The sequence below is a fragment of the Acinonyx jubatus genome, chromosome D4, assembly GCF_027475565.1.
Source record: "Acinonyx jubatus isolate Ajub_Pintada_27869175 chromosome D4, VMU_Ajub_asm_v1.0, whole genome shotgun sequence".
NCBI lineage: Eukaryota > Metazoa > Chordata > Mammalia > Carnivora > Felidae > Acinonyx > Acinonyx jubatus.
The window spans coordinates 45874648-45893094 of NC_069391.1; positions in this window are offsets into that span (position 1 = coordinate 45874648).

Below are 18447 nucleotides of genomic sequence, written 5' to 3' on the forward strand. Positions count from 1 at the left end.
CCCGATTTCAAATCTTGTTTGTTAAGGGGAAAGACAAAGCATTGCTGTGAGTCTCAAAGCAACCTGCACAAATGCAGTCCCAATGATATAATCAGAATTCGTTCTTTATATAAACTTTATTCCCTTGCTTCTGTCATCAAGAATCAGCGTGAATATGTTCCTTCAGGTTGTGTTTTCCGAAGTGGGAATTCATTCCCAAGTGGCTGATTTACTCCCAACACTAGCTCATTAGTAGCTGTATCCTGCCTTTTGGTTCTTTTTTTTCCCCCACTAAAGTTTAATTATTGTACAACAAAGAAGCAACATCTACTGTTGTATATATGAACAAAAGACTACATTCTGAACCAAATACTTTCTAACTTTTTTCATGATCCTCACTTTCTTTTATTCTAAGAAGAATTAATATTAAAAAGGTCTTGGGGAAATCCTTCTTCAGTCCTAAATTCAAAGGATCAGAACTCAAAATTTTATTTGTGGGCACAGCTATATTTATGCAAAAATATCCTGTCATGTGGGAAATAAAATGATATAAGTGAACATGGCATGTTGTCTTTCACTGGATGTTACAAATGCTATATTATATAATGATAGGAGGTTTTTAAATTTATTTAAAGTATTAGTTTTTATCTGCACAAGATAAGCTCGTCGTGTTTGTACTTGGAATCCATGAATACCTAGAAAGCAATAAATATGCAATTAAATTTGTAAACAAAAAAAAATGCTTTTAATTTTCTGTTGACAGAAAAAGACAAAACAAAATTACATTATGCCGGGGAAATATGTGATAAATATATTTGTCCAAAGGAGTAAAAGAACAAAAGTTTGTCAAAGATATGTTCATCCAACAAATGCTGTATGAAGGCCTTCATTATATGTCTTTACATGTAAAGTACGGATACTGGAAGCAAAAGGCTTGAAAATACTGTTACCTTGCACATTGGAAATTTTACAAAAATTTACTTGGTTACTTACGCCAGAACAATAAAAAATAAAATTATTTTATTATTAAACAGGAAGTTCTTATCTTTTATGTTCTTTATATAATTCATTACATGTCTAATCAAAGTAGATTTTAAGTGGAGTAAGTCACTTACGAGCACTGTGTTTTAGAGGCTCGTTCATAAGGCGGAAGAAAAATAGAAAGTTCCACACCCTGAAACTTTCACAGATTTCTGAGAATTAGAAATCATAACGTATACATATGTTCCCATGACCAAATTGAAATCCATTGTAAACTTAAAAGCATATGAAATATATGACTTTGCTTTTTTTTTAATTTTTATGAAATATGCATGCAGAACAGTGTATGGGACACAGTCATGATACAGTTTATAATTAGTGTAATTACTAACTCCTATGTAACCATCGCAGGTCAAGAACAGGGCATTGCCAATCTTCCAACGGGTACAGAACTTCTGGGTCATGAAAAAAAGGAAAGAAGGAAGGAAAAGAGGGAGGAAGGAAGGGTAGAAGGATGAGAAGGAAGGGAGGAAGGAAAAAAGGAAGGCAAAAAGAAAGGAAGAGAGAAAGTATAGAAATAATGTAAATAGTTAATTTAGTCCACTAAAATCAACTATGTTTTGGTACTAAAGTATAAAAGGAAAATGTAAAATTAATCAATTTAAAGTAAAAATATAACTATCTGAGAAAAATATTAATACACAAATGAAATTTATGTTATAGATTCAAAACCATAAATAATTTAGGAATAATAACATACATTTATTTCTTAAATCAGTATTATAATTCTGTTATCAGATCATCTAATGGAAGAATGTACCTAGAACTCCACATAATGGAAGATGAATACAAGTTTCATATTTACAAGGTTTATTCAATACACTGAAGCATGAGGAAAAATCTCAGACAACTCAAAAATTGCAGTGTCACATTACAAAAAGTGCAGTGTCAATGGGTTATTAAAGGATTCGTCATCAGACATGACTTATCCTAGGTCTGGCATATAATCAGTCTGAATTTCTAAATGCTTTTTTTTGTGTAAACATATGCAGTTATAATAGATAAAATGGGAAACATCCAACATCCTGTACTGGTCTGAGAATATGGAGACAGCATTCAGTTTTAAGCAGTTTTGCTTTGAGCTTGCTGTATGACCTTTGGTTAATCACTTAACCTCAGCTGACTCAGTTTCTTCCCCTTAAAATGAAGACGTGTTCATTTACTAATCCACTCATTCATTCGGCAAGTATTTATTGAAAACCTACTGTGTGCCTAGCACTATTTTAGATACTGAGAATGAAATTGTACACGTGTATCTTAACTTCCTGTGTATATGCGGATGGGATGGAATAAACCCATAAGCCAGCAAGCAAATAAGGGGGAAAATGCGAGAGGTGCTATGAAGAAAATCCACCTAGAAATCTAATTTCTGAGAAACTGGAATTTTTCTCTTTAAGTTTCCATAGCTTTACATTAGGAAGGGAGGGTTCAGTTTTGTTTCTAACCATATTCATAGTCATCTCAGTTAATGCTCACCTATTCCCAGAGAACCATTGATATCTCACAGAAGACATTTCATTGGCTCACAGAAGATCTACATAACTGCCAGGGAATTGCCCAAGGGAAAATCTCCTCCTAAACAGGAAAGAGCAAGAAGTGGTGAGCTAACCTTTTGTTTGCTTGTTTTGAAGACAATATATTGCCTGAGTTTTCCAGGGTGAAGAGCTCACTCTACTAGAGCATGAACAGAAAAAGTAAATAATCAAACCCAGGAGGGGATACTCCTAAAAGTTATTGCATTCTTTCCTCACAAAGAGTGACTTTAGAAAATTAAAGTTTCTCTTCCCTTTTGTGCCCGCCTTCAAACTTCTATCAGGACACCTACCATTCTCTCTCAACATATAATTTCCACAAATTAGGAATAGAGGGTGTACATGTGTTGTGGAAACTGGCCAGTTTTCAGATAAATCAATCTACTTCCATACCTTAACAGGCCTTGTCCACATGCAAAGAACTATTTAGGGGAATTCAAAACATTAAATGTAGGAAATCACGTGAATAAAATAATGACACTTGACTTTGAAAAAATAAGCAAACAAATAAACAGACCTCCGCACCATGATCACAGTAAAATCACGCCTTGGGCAAAGAAGGCTCCTACCAGAAAATACTAGCTCCCTACAAATGGGCCACAAAATTAGATATTCCCATTGGCGCCCCATCATTGACTATCTGATTCACAAAGATGGATTTATACAAGAGAAAAATAAAGCAGAAGTGTGAAAAAATATAGAGAAGTATGAGAAAGTAAGCGACAGAGAGAGAGCTCTAACTTGAGAACTATTAATATAACAATAGCTGTTCCCTCATCTTCAAATGTAAGAAGATGACTAGGCTATTTCCAGCCAGTCTGTCCTCCCAAGTTCCACATCCAAGTTTCTAACCATCTCTAGAATAATTCTGCATAAGAAACAAAGTTTCTCTAAAATCCTCAAAATATATTCATTTTTAGGAATCACCTTTGCATGATTATTCAAGTTGCAAAGGCTACTTTCACTTTTAAAAAGTCTTTATTAACTGGGAACAGGTTTTCCCTTCCTTCCCTGTTATTCGCTAGCACAATCCCTACTATCCAAAGAGTAAACCCTATTCGAGATACATACAGCCTTTCATCAGAAACTTCAGACCTTTTTCTCAAAATTCAAGTCAAACCAGAGTCCCATTCAGAGGAGAGGGACTCAGCCAGGCCAGGACTTGTTAACCAGACACAGTTTTGTTTTGTTTTGTTTTTTAATCTGGAAAGTAACCACGGCTGCACCACTCTACATTCCTACCAACAGCACACGGGGGTTCCTGTGTAGCCACTGTGGAAGACAATGCAGAGGTCCCTCAAAAAATTAAAAACAGAACTACCATATGATCCAGTAACAGCACTACTGGGTGTCTACCTAAAGAATATGAAAACACTAACTCAAAGGGATACATGCACCCCTGTGTTTATTGCAGCATTATTTACAATAGCCAGAATATGGAAGCAACCCAAGTGTCCATCAAAAGATGAATGCATACAAGAAGCTGTGTGTGTGTGTGTGTGTGTATACACATACATATATACACACAATGAAATATTATTCAGCCCTTAAAAAGGATGAAATCTTGCCATTTTGAACAACACAAACAGAGCTAAAGAGTATAGTGCTAAGTGAAGTATATACCAGAGAAAAACAAAGACTATATGATTTCACTTTGGAATTTAAGAGACCAAACAAATGAACAAAGAAAAAAAAAAAGAGAGAGAAAAACAAACCAAAAAACAGACCCTTAACTTAAAGCACAAGCAGACGGTTACCACAGGGGAGACAGGTTGGGGGGGGATGGGTGAAATAGGTGAAGGGGATTAAGAGTTCACTTATAATGATGGGCACTGAGTAATATATAGAATTGTTTAAACACTATATTGTACACCTGAAACCAATGCTAACTACACTGGAATTAACATAAAATTAAATTAAAAAATAAAAAAATCTAGAAGGTAACACTCAGTAGACAGGGAAGAAGTATAAATTTCAAATTCTAATACAGTAACATATATCACATGACTTCCAGAGAGTCTACTCACCTTTTTTCATTCCATTTTTCTCCTCTACAAAAGGTAATAATCCCAGTTTAAATAAACAAACAAACAAACAAACAAACAAACAAACATACATTAAAACAGTGATTTAAGCCAGGAAAAGGCACAAGCACCACTTAAACTAGTCGTAATGATTACAACTATGAATACACCAAGGAGGAACCATGAGATGCCTACAGACCATGTACCAGCTAGTCTCATCATACAGGTCAACAAGAGCTTTATCAAACAGAAGGTCTAAATATGTGTTCCCAAGGTTTGCCCCCTTGGAGCCCAAGTGCCAAAGAGATTATCTCTTACAAAAAAGAAAATTCTGTAGTCAAGTGAATTTTGGAAACACTGTACCATAGATGCATATCAGAATGATTCATAATGCATGTTAGTATATTAAAGCCCCAGAAAACTTAGAGTAAAAAGATCTCCAACATTTTTTGACATAACTTTCCTGAACTTCTTTGACCATATAACCCATTTTTGTCAGAAACTATCTAATAAAAGCAGTTTCTGACCCAATTTAAGTTAGTATTAATAGTATTTATATTATTTCTCCAAGTCTGTGAAGTGTTATCTTTCATTTCTTTCTCACCTCATGGAATCCACAGTTGATTCCGTTTAAAGGAAGTAGAGTTTGGGTTTTTGGGTTGTTTTTGTTTTTTCACATTACTAAACAAAGCTTCACTTTGGCATTTTTGCCACTCCCTAGTTAAATCTTTTGAGAAGTGCTTTCATTTACTTTATTGCCTTTTCAATCTCTCACATTTTCACCCAGACGTCCTATTTGAAACACCTTCTTGAGGACTTTTGAAGCATTCTGTTTTATAACACCAGGGTATTTAGAAGAAATATTTCCTTCTTCCTATGAGTTTATTCTGTTCTGCTAACAACATCTGACAGAACTTCACCTTTGCATTTGATGAAGCCTCTTTCAAGGTGTGTTGACATGTTAGTTGATGGTCTAGCAACTCTAGTAAAGATTTGTAGCTGTTAAAGTGCTGCTTTTCTAAAAACATATATACCTCTTGAAAAATCAATCCAGAGCATTCTACAGTTCAACCCTCACACCTAAACAGTAATATCAATCTCACTGTCAAAAATGAAATAACCAGGGGGCAACTGGGTGGCTCAGTCGGTTGAGCATCCAACTCTTCGTTTCAGCTCAGGTCATGATCCCAGAGTTGGAAAACTGAACCCTGTATCAGGCTCCATGCTGACAGCATGGAGCCTGCTTGGGATTCTCTCTCTGTCTCTACCCTGCTCATTCACTTTCTCTCTTTCTCCCTCTCCCTCTCCCTCTCTCCCTTCCTCTCTAAAAATAAGTAAACATTTTAAAAAATGAAATAACTGCAAACTTGATTGACAAGAATATACCACTCCCCAACTAGACTGGGATACCAAGCTGTTACCTCACTGTCCAAAGTTGCCAATGTTTTCTTCTACCTAGTCCTGGAGCTCTCACCTGCTTGATATTCATGCTCACACCCTCTTCTGCTATTATTTGAAAATTCAAGAGAGCTAAATAGTACAACTAAAGACAAATTTAAATTACCTTAATGTTAAACATGCCTATTTCAAACAACATTTTTTGTGCTTCTCCTGGAAATTCTGAGAAAAAGTCTGGAATCAAGTAGGAGGAATGGAGCTGGGGAAGAGGATGCTAGTTAATAATAACAGAGCTAGGTTATTTACAATAGCTTTTAATTGGTATTAGTGCCTTCCTTTTTTAATGTTTATTTATTTCTGAGAGAGAGAGAGAGACAGGATTAGTGGGGGAGGGGCAGAGAGAGAGAGGGAGACACAGAATCTGAAGCAGGCTCCAGGCTCTGAGCTGTCAGCACACAGCCCAACGCGGGGCTTGAACTCACAAACCATGAGATCATGACCTGAGCTGAAGTCAGTTGCTCAATCAACTGAGCCACCCAGGTGCCCCATGTTAGTGCCTTTCCTTCTGATCCTACTTCCTTCAATATTTGTCTTCACATTTATAACTCATTCATTCTTTGGAGTTCTAAAGGCCAGCATTTATGTTCTCATATACTTCCTACACTTGAAGACTTATATGAAAGGAAAAAAATGAAGCAAACTCTCTGAATATTTACTAATAATGAATCCATCTAGAACAATCCACATTTTCTAAAATGCTAATGGAAAACACCAACATTATGGATGTATTCTATAAAAGGGCTCTGTGGTCAAATGACCGGAGGGTGGTCAGAAGAGTTTAGAAACACTCGTTTAAATAGAATTGAACAGATTTCCTTATGTTAAGACCTCTCAGATTAGTCAATATACTAATGTTCATTATGACTCCCTAAGAAGAGCATATAGGATGCAGTATTTCCCAACTATTTGACGATGTAAACCTTTATTTTGTCATATATGTTAACATATGCCAGAAGCAAGTCCAGTGGAAAAATGACCCAAGCTGGGAACAATGCCTTCAGGGAACTCTGAGCTAAGTCAGGCCTCCATAGTGATAACTCCAGGTACAGTTAAAATAGAGGCAGCACTCTATAGTAACTTATATTTCTTCCCAACCCACCCTCCTCAAAAATAGCAGCAGCTAAAAAAAAACATTAAAATATTTTCCAAATGTGCTTAAAATATGCTGAAACAAGCCACTGAATTTATCATTTGGTGATTTTCAAACTTTAAAATAGAAGAGAATAAAAGTAAATTTGAAGTTTCCCAGATTAAATTTAGAATGATATATTACTTATAAAAGGACAAATAACAATCATTGATTATAATTTTTTAAATAAAATATATCTTTCAGTATACAAAAGCTGGTCTTGAAATCGTTTCAGTTACTATTCTCACATGCAAAAATCACCCCAAAACTTGGGAGCCTAAAACAAGCTTTCTTCTTATGCTCGCAGAGACTGTGAGTCAAAAATTCAGAGTACAGCTTGTTTCTGCACTTTGATATTTTGGGCCTCAGCTGAGAATGATTCAAATAGCTGGAGTTAGGACAGCTGAGGCTGGAGACCCACTTTCCAGGTGGTGTTTTCACACACACATGCAGCACCTTGGAATGGATGGCTGCAAAGCTGGCCTCAGGTAGGTGATTAGGTGAGCACATCTATGCCTGGCCTCTCCAGCCTGTGGCCTCAGTGTGGTCAGGCTTCCCATACAGAAACTCATTGTTCCAACATATAAGTCAGAACACCCATGGCCTTTTATTCACAAGTCAGAACACCCAAGCCATAGAGTATCACCTCCACCATATTTTCTTGGTTTTAGCAGTCACGAGCCCACCCAGATACAAGGGGAGTGGGCAGGGACCCCATATCTCAATGAGAGAATTCCCAAAGAATTGATTTAAACTGTTGCAGAAATACCGTACAGGAAGTTTCTAACAATTCCACCAAAAGAAACTCTAGAGTTCATCTCTCAGATGTCCCTGAGATAAAGTGAAGTGGCATGATAGGATGGTTTGGTGAAACTCAGGATATAAACTCTCAGAGAAAAATAACAGAATTTATGAGCTGCAGCTTGAGAGACAATGGAGTGTGAGTGTTGGTGGGAGATTTGCTATCTTCATTTTTGCAGAAAAGAGAAAAATAAACCAATACAAAATATGAGACTGGGTTGAAAAATTAAAAGAGGCCTTATCATTTGTGAGGTCGGATCAAATTTCCCTTTATTATGACATTAATCAGATTGGTTGCCTAAATATATTAGCAAAGAGCATCTATTGCTAGATTAGAAATTCGTATCTGGGTGTAACAGACTAATCTTTCCTGAGATACGAATGAATCAACTTTTCAAGTGGATACATTCAACTGTGCCTTCATTCTGTATTAGTCTCTTCATCTATTCATGTAGTCCTTCAACAAACAGGTACTGAGTACTTTCCACATGCCTGTACTGTACTCATTGCTGAAAACACATGGGTAAACGGTATTGTTAGTTCCTACTCATAGAGGACACAGTCTACAACAATGTTCATACATTTGCTTGCTCAACTTTTTTTTTTTTTAATGTTTATTTATTTTTGAGAGAGACAGACAGAATGCGAGTGGGTTAGGGGCAGAGACAGGGAGACACAGAATCCGAAGCAGGCTCCAGGCCCCGAGCTGTCAGCACAGAGCCCGACACGGGGCTCGAACTCACGAGCTGTGAGATCATGACCCGAGCCTAAGTCGGACGCTCAACAGACTGAGCCACCCAGGCGCCCCACCTTGTTCAACGTTTTTTAGGCAGTTCCTATCACAGCAGAAACTTAATCTACATATGTTGATAAAATGCAAGTTAAATGATGCGACAAACCAAAAAAAAAAAAAAAAATCACAAAGCAGTGTATTACTAAGTCATAAAATGAATGATATAGACAATAAATAATTGAAGTGCAGAGTAGAAAAGGGATCACAATGGAACTGGGCAAACTAAGAAGATTTCACAGAGGTGCTTTAGAGATTTGTTCTCTAAAACAAGGTAACTCACTAATGACCGAATATTGAGCTTTATTTTGACCAATTATACATTTTCAAAGATATGTGACAATTAAGAATTATGCTATAAATGATGAGCACTGGGTGTTATATGTAAGTGATGAATCACTGAATCCTACTCCTGAAACCAATATTGCACTCTATGTCAACTAATTAAAGTTTAAATAAAAATTTGAAAGAAAAAAGAATTGTGCTACATAACACATAAAGTATGGGAAATGTTATGTGCTTTTAACTTATCTAAATCAAATTATATTTAGCTCCCAGTCTCCATTGACCAAGTTTAATGAAAAGACCAACATCAATAATTTTTTGTGTTTCACTACATTCCACTTCCCTGCATGTTTCTCCCTGCTTCTCCCTCCCCTTCTCCCCCCAGCCCCATTCTTCTCACTCATTCATTCATTTTATATTGTACCAAGACATCAGAACTTAAAAAATCTGAGAAAAGTATAGCAAATTCTCAACTGGTGGTCATTCATGGCCATTGCTAAAAGAATCACTGTCCTTGTTAACACAGCTCAAAGTGGCCAGTGCTGTTACAGGCTCAATTCCGTGTTGTCAAATTGCCTCTATGGACTCTCCACACCTGTCAAGTCAATGTTGGGGCTTATAGCCAACCTTTGGGGGCATTTCCACATAAAAAAGCTCATATATACTTTTCTCTAGGTAAGAACTAGAACACAAAAACACTAAGCACTGGCTGACCTTTCAGCCGGAAAATGTGTAAAATTATTTTTTTTTATACTGTTGCTGGTAAATCTATTCCAGCAAAAAGCCTAAGAACAAGGTATAAAATTATTAATATATCACCCTGCCACAAGTGATAACTGCACTTTTTCTTTTATTTAAAGGTCACCAAGTTCCAGAAAAGAGCTACTCTGTTAAAAGGGAAGATCAAAGCACACAAATCTTGAACACCTATTAGCTGCACAAATGTGAGACAAAATATGTAAATGGCCCTGGTAATAAGAAAATGAAAAGGCATTTCTGTTTAGCTATACATCTAACACATGTAATATCAATCATTTTGTTCTAACTGTGCTGTCATTTTTAAACTATTTGGTATTCACTGTAATTTATACAATCATGATAAATTCATTTGACTTTGAAGATTATAGTCTAGGCATTGTCATCCAATTTGTATATTTTTTAGAATCAATTGCTTACCAATACTGTGAATTTTTTTTCCCTAATTTAAAAACTCTGTTGAAACAGTAGTTTTTCATAACTGACAAGAAGCTCATAGAGGTAATCGTGGGGATTTTTTTCTTTGCCTCTTTGATGGACGCACTTTTAATGCAGCATCTCAGTATCCAAGATTTCCATTGTTACCAACATGTTGTTTCAGTGTATCTTCAATCTATACCACCAACTGAGGGATATTAACCATATTTTACATTTCAGTAGTCAATGCCTTTTCTATTTCCTTTGTGAATAAAGTATTTAGGTGCAATTCTTGACTGATCATATTGACAAATGGTATCAGTATTAGTATAAAAATAATAACATTGCATTTAAATAGGATTTCTCAGTTGACAGCATCATTTTACAGGAAGTTAAAATGACTCCCATCAGGGATATAACAAAATTAAGTGTTTTGCCCAACACACTGAGCTATTAAGATAATCAAAAAACTTTTTCCTACTTTCCAATCTTTATGCCCACCTTCATCCCCACTCCTCACTGAGTACCATCTATCTGTGAATAGGCTCACATTCTAACGACATCTACAAAAACAAGCTGCACAGACCCATAGACTTGTGGGACACTATTACTCAAAAATTCTTTGGAGGTTTTGAAACTTGGTTGCAAACTGGAATCACCCAGGGAGCTTTAAAAAATGCTGTTGCCTGGGTCACGCCCCAGAGATTCTAATTTAATTGGTAGAGAGTGAGGCCTAAGCATCAGGATTTTTAAGAGCTCCCCAGGTGATTCTAACGTGTAGCCAAAATTGAGAACCACTGTTCTAAACCTTTGTTTTACAGATAAAACAATTAACCCTATCAGTGACACATGCAAATTTAATGTTAGAACTGAAGCTAAAACTTGAATCTTCAGAATTCCAGGTAATAACCCATTTCACTAACTCAAGTGTTTTCACTTGTGTTTCCCCCAGCCAGGGGGGTTCCTCAGAGCTACTGTAGTGGAGGCCACAGAAATAAGGGGGATGAAAAAGCAGTGAGAGATCTAGACCCACATACCCCTCAACAAGAGCAGCTTTGAATTTTCCTTTTTATATACTGGACTTGCTTTGCAAGATTTTTACCAGGGAAGAAAGAAAAGAAAGAAAAAAAAAAAAGGAAAAAAATGCGTATGTGCTTAAAGTAAAAAGAAGTTTTAAACTTTTGCAAACAGACCATATGTTAAGTGGGAAAAGAAAAAAAGAAAAAGAAAAGAAAACAGGAGGAAAAAAGGAAAAAATGTGTATGTGCTTGAAGTAAAAAGAAGTTTTACACTATTGCAGACAGACCATATGTAAGTGGGAAAAGAAAAGAAAAAAAAAAGAAAACAGAAAGGGAAGGGTGGAGAAGGGAAGAGAAGAGAAGCAGGCTTACTTCAGCAGCATATATACGAAAACGGGAGTGATACAGAGATTAGCATGGTCCCTACATACAGACAACATACAAATTCAGAGAAGTGTTCCCTTAAAAAACAAAAAGAAGAAAAACTTACGACTTCTTAAGGATACGCCTGGGCCAGTGGATAAAGTTACATATGTTAAAATAAACATCTGGGAATTTCATCTATTCCAATAGAAGACAATGAAGAGTCCTTAAACCCCCCCCCCCAAAAAAATAACTGCTTTTGACATCCTACGTATGTTTTATACTTCTTTGGGAGGGCTGTGTTCCTTCCGTGGTGTGAGGTGTATTAAGACTGCCCCTGAGGAACACAGTTTTGAAAAGGTGAGAGAACTTCTCGTTAAACAAACAAGAAAGGGAAATTGGACAGAGTGCGAGGTCAGGAGAGAAGGCCAGAAAAGGCTGTAGGAGCAAGGGCAGGAAGTTGGCTAGAGAACGCTGACAGGAATTCTGGTTCCTGGAAGAAACTAGTTACATGTACTTCACTGGCTACATAAAAAAAGGCACACAGCCTGAGGAGAGGAGGTGGAGGAGCTGTTTCATGGTCCTAATCTTTGTCTGGACACCCTCCACCCTCTTCCCTTTGGATTTGGAGCAGGCCGAAATGGAAAGAGTTTAGTGACAACGCTGAACGTGGCTATTCATCAGCAATGACATCAGCTAAGATTCATCAACACCTACAAAAATCTTGCAAGTTGTTACACAGCATTTGTCTCTACAGTTTTATTTATTCACATCTTTCTCCCTTCGAATTTATAGTAGTCATCCATTCTTTTATTTTTATTTTGATATGTTTATATTTCCCATTACTATAGCAAATCTCACGGATGTGTTTCTGTTATTAATAACCAGAGATAATATATAATTTATAAGAATAGCTATCATACATCCATCACCTCCCACATGCCAAAAACCAAGAGTGTTACCCTGTGAATATTATCTCTAATCCTCACAAAAAGACTATGAAGTTAATGTTATCTACTTTCTACTCAGGGGGAATCATGGGCTCAGAAAGGCTATATAGGCAATACAAGGTCACACAACTTTACGCTATTCTTATTACTATTTCCAAAGCCTGTGTTGTTTACTATACCGTGCTATTCCGTTCTCTCCGTAAGACTCCTGAATCAAGTGGAAATACCCCCATGTTTCTCAAATGTGTAGGCCAGCAGTATTAAGGATATTTAAAGTTACTTTTTTTCCCCACTAGCAGGCCTCCATTTTCATTTTTTTAAGTGGGCTTCATGCCCAGTACAGAGTCAACATGGGGCCAGAACTCATGGCTCTGACATTAACACCGGAGCTGAGATCAAGAGTGGATGCTTAACAGATTGAGCCAACCAGGTGCTCCCCCCCACCCCCAATTTCCTTTATGCCCAGAGACCCTCAGGAAATTACTACTTTGAAGTGCAGATTAAACTAAAAAAGAATGTAAGTAGTTATAAAAAGCATTTTGTGACATAGAAGGATATTTATTCCGGAATGAGACTTTGAAAACTTTCAGATTTTATGAAGTTTAAGCATTGTATATTCACGAACTAGAAGCCCATCTCTAACTCTATATATTATTCCATCCTCTGCATCTCTACCTCATAGCAGACAAGTAAACAGATATATCCTGGAAAATCCTTTTTCCCCTTTCCTCCTGCATAATATCTCGTACAATTTTTTTTTTAATTTTCACAAAACCAACATTGCCATTACCACTCTGGGTTTAAAACGTTAAGTTGTTTCTTATTAAAATGTTAAAAATAGGGGCGCCTGGGTGGCTCAGTCGGTTAAGCGTCCGACTTCAGCTCAGGTCATGATCTCGCGGTCCGTGAGTTCGAGCCCCGCGTCGGGCTCTGGGCTGATGGCTCAGAGCCTGGAGCCTGCTTCCGATTCTGCGTCTCCCTCTCTCTCTGCCCCTCCCCCGTTCATGCTCTGTCTCTCTCTGTCTCAAAAATAAATAAAACGTTAAAATAAAATGTTAAAAATATAACATAGAGGTCTTTAATTTCTTGTGCCCAGTTACCAAGGATGCAGGTCTTAACCCGTCTCCTCAAAAGTAAACACCACTGCATAAATCGAACTCGCTTAACACTAAAGCAAGATTTTGCTGGATCATTTTGTATTTCACATGAATGTGTGATTTTGTTAATAGTTGATAGTGACTTGAGACGTCAGTATTCAGCTTCCAAGGGTTACATTATATCCAATTCTCTCTTCTTTCAATATTTAAATCATGTGATAGCCATGGGTTGCTTGCTGAAATAAAAAAAAACTAAAAGTTACTTAGTATTTCAAATATCCTAGACATTTCAACCATTTTAAGTAGGATATGTTGATTTATCCTCGTGACAAATCCATAAAGAACTTACAAATAGTACCCCCATTTTACAGATAAGAAAACTGAGTGTAAGTTACGTAGCCAAAGTTACTCATTTAACAAGTGTAGAGCATGGACTCAAATCCAGGTAATCTGACTCCAAAACCCTTTGATGATTTGGCTACACCTCAACATACAACTTTAACTTCCTTTAGCCCTTCTCTTACTCCACCTTAAATTATTGTTATACCTCATTGCCTACACAAAATCAGAAACTAGAGACACAGGCTCTATCTCTCTTACTCCTTTTATCATTTTACCATCTCCTAAGATAAGACATTGCACAAAATAGTTGTGTCCAACAGATTGAACTAAACTATTAAATTAAATTGGACTAATTAATCATGTATTCATTCCATAAATAAGTATTAAACATAGCTCTGTGCCAGTTACTGTAATATATATTAGAGATAAAACATTGAATAATATAGAAAAGGGCCTTTTTGCCCCACAGAAATGAATATTCTACTTCGGTGACATTATTTAAAAAAAAAAATTCTAGGTAATCAGTGATTCAGTTGGCACACTTTTAGTGTCAGTGAAAGAAATTCAACCAACACTAGTTTACATGAAAAGGCAACTTAATGTCTTACATTCCTGAGAAGTCTAAGAGGTCCTGACTTGAGACTCCATTAAATAGGTCTAGGGCTACAAAACTACCATCAGTAAATCCTCTCTTTCTCATTCTTTTATTTTTAATTTTTTAATGTTTATTTTTGAGAGGGAGACAGAGCATGAATGGGGGAGAAGCAAAGAGAGAAGGAGACACAGAACCCAAAGCAGGCTCCAGGCTCTGTCTGAGCTGTCAGCACAGAGCTCGACCTCATGAACTGTAAGCTCATGACCTCAGCTGAGGTCGAACACTTGACCGACTGAGCCACCCAGGTGCCCCTCTCTTTCTCACTCTTGATTCTGCTTTCCTCATTCTGCTTTGTCCTTAGGCAGAGCTCTTTCCACTTAATGGCAACAACAAGAGCTCCCAGCAGCTCCAACTTAAAATCTAGCAACTCCGGTATAGAGGACGTACTTTTTGCTAAAAGTTCCAGCAAATATTTTTGGTGGGGCTCTTATTGTCCATATTTGAGTCACACATCCATCTCCAAATCAATCAAACTGGCCAGGCCCTGATAACGTGCTCATAGTTCATCCCTATAGTAAGCAGTGGCTTCTGGAACACTGGGGACGCAGAAGCTTGCCAGTAAACCATATACCTATTACTGTCAGTGAAACAAAAGTGTTAGCTATTCCAGAAACTCACAGGGCAAGAAACAGTTCTCTATCCACATCCTTCTAAGAAATTACCCTCCATAAAATGATCACCACCACCAAAAAAGATTTTTTTAAACCTTAGTTTCAATTATTTTGTTGCACTGGTTACTCTACTAAGGTCAACCATTATATTTAACCCATTACCTTTAAAAAAAGAGAGATAATCTCACTAGCAAAAGCAGCAGCCTAGTAGTCAGATTCTAAACTGATGTATGCATTGAAAGGGCTTCATTTGAGAGCTATTTTATATTAAAAAAATCTAAATTCCAACAAAACGTTTTATTGCTTCTCCTAGTTTATTGGGATTATAATCTCTTCAACTCATACCATGTCCATAGAAATCCTCTCCTGAGTTCAAACAATCCTTATTTGTATAGCATTGGTTGATCTCAGAAATGCTTGATAAAGACTGTCACAAAATAGTCCATAAAAAGTGAATTCAAAGTCAAATTGATTCACATATTAAAATTCTGAAAAACAAAATTGTATAAAATGCAACCATAATGTATAAAACACACTGGGAGACTAAAATTAGTGGGAAGGTCAGGGAATGGGGAGCAAACAGAAGTAATTGAAGTACTCATTAACTCCTTTCACTTTGGGGGACTGAATGGGTAAGGAGTGATAAACAACCTCCCAGTTGATTATGAGAACATGGGGAGCAATCAAAGTTTAAAAAAAAAAGACAAAGAAATCAAGGTAGCTACAGTGAATAACTTGGAAACAGATAAGAAATAAAAATAAAGAAAGCAGCTGACAAACTGAAAAAGGTGACTGGGGAATCCTTACAGGACAATAAAAGAAAGCAGGCTTTTTTACAAAATGTACGGACAGATTTCCAACTATAATCAAAAAGCTCAAGAGACATTAACATTGAGCCTATTAGTTAAAATCAGAACTAAATGCAGCCAGTATCATTTCAGATTCCGGTAGATAGCATCAATCCATAAGAAAAGATCCCTTGAGTGTTATTAGTGAAAAATTTAAAGGTACCAAAGTATATATGCATACTGCATAAACTAGGCTAACTACAGAAACAATAAAAAGGACCGTTTAAGACACTTACATAAACAAACAATAAAACAAAGGAACAAAATTGATGAAAACCTTTCTTTCTAAGGGATTTGGGATTATCATACCAAACAAGAAGTCCTGCTTAAAATGGTGAGGTCATGGATAAGAAAGGAATTTTTTGCTAAAATGTTAGTAAAGGGGTGGAGACCCAGATTAGGCTTCTACTTAGCAGACCAACCTAATATTTTTCTGAGGGTTGACAGAAAGAGTCCTATATATTCATCAGAAAACATTAAATTTTCTCTGGAGCACACAGCCAGACAGTATTTTGCACCCTCTCTTGGAGTTAGTGAATAAGTTCTGAATAGTAGAATGCAGGAGTGAGTGACAAATGATACTTCCAGGCCTGACCCCAAAATCTCTTGGACCTCCTTCAAGTTCTTTATTTCATTTGTCCAAGGAGATGGTAGAGCCACTACATAAAAGGTTCCTGGTGCCCTGAGTGACTACAAGGAGCAGAGAGCCTCTCTATGGACCCACAGCAAACCATGACATAAACATTAAATGTTCATTTTATTACACAAAAAATATCAGCCTCCTCCAACTTATACACTAACATAGGCCCAGAACCAACTGAAGAAAATTGAATTATGTTATAAAACCAGATGGTTTTTGAAAAGAGAGCTAAGGAAAGACCAAAAAAAAAAAAAACCAAAAAACAAAAAAAGGCTCTGCCATACAACTAAAGTCCACAGATAGATGAGGCAGAATAATTACTGAAAAAAAAAGTTCACATTATATGAAATAGCACAAGGGTATTTAAAAGAAAGCCTGTCTAATATAAATTAGAATTGTATACTGTGCTGTGTTGCACGCTAATTCCCCTCTTGGATGGCAAATCTTCAGTATAATATGCTAAACGCAAAGACTTAAAAAAAATATGACCTTGATAGTGAAATAATCTAATCAGGGTGGTGTCTATCAGGGTAATACAAGGGAGAAATGGAGCATTGTGCACAGCAGGTGAATTAAAGAGTAGAGATTAAGAATTTAGTAATAGCAGCTTTCTTACTTATTCTGTAAGGACAGCTTTACCCTAGAACCAAAACCAGATAAAGACATTACCAACAAATAAACTATTGATCAATAACTCTCATGAACACATATACAAAAACCCTCAACAAAATATGAGCAAATTGAATCAAACAATGCATAAAAAGAGTTATACAGTGTGATGAACTGGGGTTTTATTTAAGGTGTTCAAGACTGGTTTAATGTTCAAAAATAAATTAATGTCATGGTGTTGAGAAAACTGGATATTCACAAAAGAATAAAATTGATCCCCTATCTTGCACAACTCACAAAAGTTAACGCAAAGTGGATTAAAGGATTACATTTAAAACCTGAAATTGTAAAACTCCTAGAAGACAACATGGGGAAAAATCTCCTTGACATTGGTCTGAGCAACGATTCTTGGATATACAAAAAGCAAAGGCAACAAAAGCAAAAATAAGCAGGTGGAACCACATTAAACCAAAAAGATCTGCTCAGCAAAGGAAATCAACAACAAATGAAAAAGCAACCTTTGGAATGGGAGAAAATATTTCCAAACCATATATCTGATCAGAGGTTAATGTCAAAATATATAACGAACTCATTCATACCAAAAAAGGTAAATAATACAACTAGAAAACAGGCAGAGGGCCTGAATAGACATTTTTTTTTTCAAAGAAGACATACAAATGGCCAACAGGTACATAAAAATATGCACTGGGGCGCCTGGGTGGCTCAGTCGGTTAAGCATCCAACTTCAGCTCAGGTCATGATCTCGTCGTCTGTGGGTTTGAGTCCCAATTTGCGCTCTGTGCTGACAGCTCAGAGCCTGGAGCCTGATTCGGATTCTGTGTCCTCTCTCTCTCTCTCTCTCTCTCTCAAAAATAAATAAGCATTAAAAAAAATTTTAAATATGCACATCACTAATCACCGGGAAATGCAGAGCAAAACACCTGATACCTATTAGAATGGCAGTCATCAAAAAGGTGAGAGAACAATGCTGACAAAGATGTGGAGAAAAGGGAAACAGTGCATTGTTGGTGGAAATGTAAACTGGTGCATCCACTATGGAAAACACTACAGAGGTTCCTCAAAAAAATTAAAAATAGAACT